This window comes from Microtus ochrogaster, chromosome 2 (genome assembly GCF_000317375.1).
Source record: "Microtus ochrogaster isolate Prairie Vole_2 chromosome 2, MicOch1.0, whole genome shotgun sequence".
NCBI lineage: Eukaryota > Metazoa > Chordata > Mammalia > Rodentia > Cricetidae > Microtus > Microtus ochrogaster.
In genome coordinates this window covers 84,114,449-84,117,715 of record NC_022010.1, presented here as the reverse complement: position 1 = coordinate 84,117,715, position 3,267 = coordinate 84,114,449, and the positions used below count along the sequence as shown (strand labels likewise).

General features: G+C 38.8%; 1 pseudogene; it reads right to left on the bottom strand.

Moving 5' to 3' along the window:
* Positions 1–3,267, bottom strand: part of LOC113457971 — a 140,265-nt pseudogene that overhangs the window by 132,599 nt on the left and 4,399 nt on the right.

Here is a 3,267-nt window from a genome sequence, read left to right as displayed (position 1 = left end):
CGCCCCTATTCCTTACCCTCTAAGCCCCCCCCCAATTTTTTTAACAAAACGAAAAGGGTGGTATGTTGTTCTTTTGGAAAACTACAACTCCCATGCTCCCCCTGGACTACGGATACCTGTCGCTCCCCGTTAAAAAGGCAGGACCACACGAGGCCTCTCTCTCTCTCTCTCTCTCTCTTTCTCCCTCTCCTCTCCCCCCTCTCGTCCTGCCTTTTCCTCGTGTGTCCCACATCCTTCGCCCTTTTTGTGTTTCCCTCCCCCATTAAAGTGGACCCACGTGGGAGCCGCCGTGTCGTGTCTGTGTTTGTTCCGCCGTGCCTGTCTGTCCTGTGCCCGGTGTTTAAGAAGAACACCCCTGCCCCCCTTTTATTATTTTTTAAGAAGAACACAGGCTCAGAGTAGAGCAGTGAGTCTCAGAAGGCAGAGAAGGTGTGGGAAGCAGACTGATCAACTGGGTGGTGGCAATCAAACATTAGCAAAACCGGAAAGCTACTTTAGGATAAAGGACAGAGAAAAACACACAGCTGTTTGACTGTTCTTAGGTGGAGCCCCATATTTGCAGTTCTATGAAATTCCCAGTGATGCTGATCCCTACGATCCAGAAACTCACCTGGTTCACAAGTGATCCACAGAGTTCTATGAAATTCCCCAGTGATGCTGATCCATATGATCCAGAAACTCGCCTGGTACACAAGTGATCCACAGCTGTGAAACCAAGGGTAAAAAGTGTTGATTCATTTTACTACTGCAAACTGGAGTGGAAAGCATCGAGGTGCTCTATGTAGCAGGCTCTGAAAAAAGATTAGCTTGTGAAGCTAGGGAGGATGGAAAATGAAGTATACTGTAAACCTGGTGATTTCGGTTTCCTAAAAGCACGCTAGCATCCTTCAGTTTATTTTTTTTAAATTTTTTTTTATCTTTTTAAAATATTTGTTTACTTTTGTATATGCGTATGTGTTCCTGTATGTATATGTACAAACTATGTTTATACATGTGTGTATGGTAGGTTCCATGTGCACATGTATGAAGGGGCCACATGTCTTTCAAAGTTGCTCTCCACCTTATTTTGGGAGATCGAGTCTCCCATTGTACTTGGAGTTTCCAGGTTTGGCTAGACTGTCTTACCAACTAGCTCTATGTACAGCGGTAAATTATTTGACACAGAATGATTTTTAAAAAAATAATGCTCTGATGTGTGTTTTGTTACTTTTCTGTTTTGTTTTCCCAGAATGGGTATTTATTTACATTGTACTTTAAATCCAGTAACTTGGGAATTTATATATTCATCTCTTGTTCCTCCATCTCTAGCACTTCTTAATCATCTGATGTTAGACAGTGAGTCATAAATTATAAGCAAAGGGAAGCCACTTGCTTCCAATTACTTGATCTGCAAATTTGCAATGTCTATTGGGAAGTATAACCCTGTCATAAGAAAATATCACATTTCTCTCCATTGTTGCAAACAACTTTAAAAGACTATGCCAAACTGAGTAGGTAAAACACTTCTGTATGGTGGAAGGTGTGTTTCAATGTATAGTGGACTGTAAGTCCTTTCTGCCACATTAGACATGTTGGAAAACTAGTTAAATACTTTAGTATAGAAACTATAATGCCTTAGAATATTGCCAGAATAATCTAATGTACATGGGAAATAGAAAAAGACAAGATCTCCTGAGTAAATTGGTAAGTTGGGGGTGTGGGGATCATAGGAGAAGGTAGAAGGGAAGGGGAGGAAAGGGGGAGTGGAGAAAATTCTATTGCTCAGTAAAAACTATTTAAAAATAAAGAAAAGGAATATTACCAGAATAAAACATGTAAAGAATGGACAAATTCACAGTGTATTATAGAGATAAAATCTATACAGTTAAGTGGTAGAAGGCGATACTACTCACTAAAAGGCCAGACAGAGAAGAAAAATACAAGAACACTTGTGAAAGAAGAAAATTAAATTTTGGCTTAGTAATTTTTAGAAATGCATCGCATATCCAAGAGAAAACAAGTCTCTTACTGAACGGGGCTAGTGTATCGTGATCTCTAGATAGCTTGAGAAGTCAGCGGAAAAGAAGTAATATCTAAAATGGAAAGCAACAAAAAACTATCAGCTTGGAATGTCAACAATAATGACTTGAGAATATTTCAAACTCAAAAGAGAAGTGAGAAGCTAAGGAAGAGGCCACTAAAGTATGTCTGTGTCATCAGAGAGGGAACACCTAGAACACTAGAACAAGAGTCATCACGAAACTCAAGAAAAAACAGTATTTGAAGAGTGGTCAAGCATGCTCAATATTTCTGATTTTTCAAATAAGGGAAGCAACTGTTACCAAGGCAGTGTGAGACTTTGATAAGAGCATTTTTATCACCTAACACTTTTCCTTGGTCCAAATATGACAATGATGCCAATGAAGAGGATGTAAGGGAAACATTTTTGTTTGATGTTCACTGATGAGACACAGAAGGCTCACTCCTTATTTCTTAACATATTAAATCTTGAAGTTCAGTCAACACGCAGTGAGAAGGCAGATCTATTTGATATGCTATGTGCACATTTGGAAGGCCACACAGAGAAAAACAGTGCCCCGAGCTCTCTGTCATGATCAATTTCAGAATCTGTAAGTGACAAGCAGTTGGATGATTCCAAACCACAAGCATCATGTTCTCTAACAGTGTATCTATAAATTGGTTCCAAAGAAGTGACAAGCCATCCCTGCAGTTCTTACTTATGAAATTCATGACACAGAATCTGTAAGCATAAAAAACAGTATGCTAGGGTTCAGATGTGTTTACACAGTATTTACAGGTTAAACACTATGCTCAATGTAGTAGGTTTTTCTTTTTTTTTCTTTTAGACATGGGCTTTGAGAAGTGACCAAGTCCTGAGGTCTCTGAACTCATGACTAGATAAATATCTTTGTTAGGAATATTTCCTAACTGAGCCACTCTGTCAACACAAAATAAAAGAGCTTTAATGTGCTTTCTTACCATATTGCTCTTCCACTATTCTGCCATATGAGGATAGCATTTTGAAATCAGGAAGAGCTGGCTCTATCAGACATTAAAATGGTGAATTCTTTGATCTTTACGCCCTACTCATTTTAACTGTGGGAACCAAATTTATGTATTATCCAATTTCAGGTGTTTTGTTATAATAGCAAAACCGAACTAAGCCAGAGTTGTTTTCCTCTGTGTTTTATAGATTATAATTTGCTGCCACAGAAACTAGAATGTAGAAGTAAGCTTCATTGGTGTTTTTGATTTTAGCCATTCTGA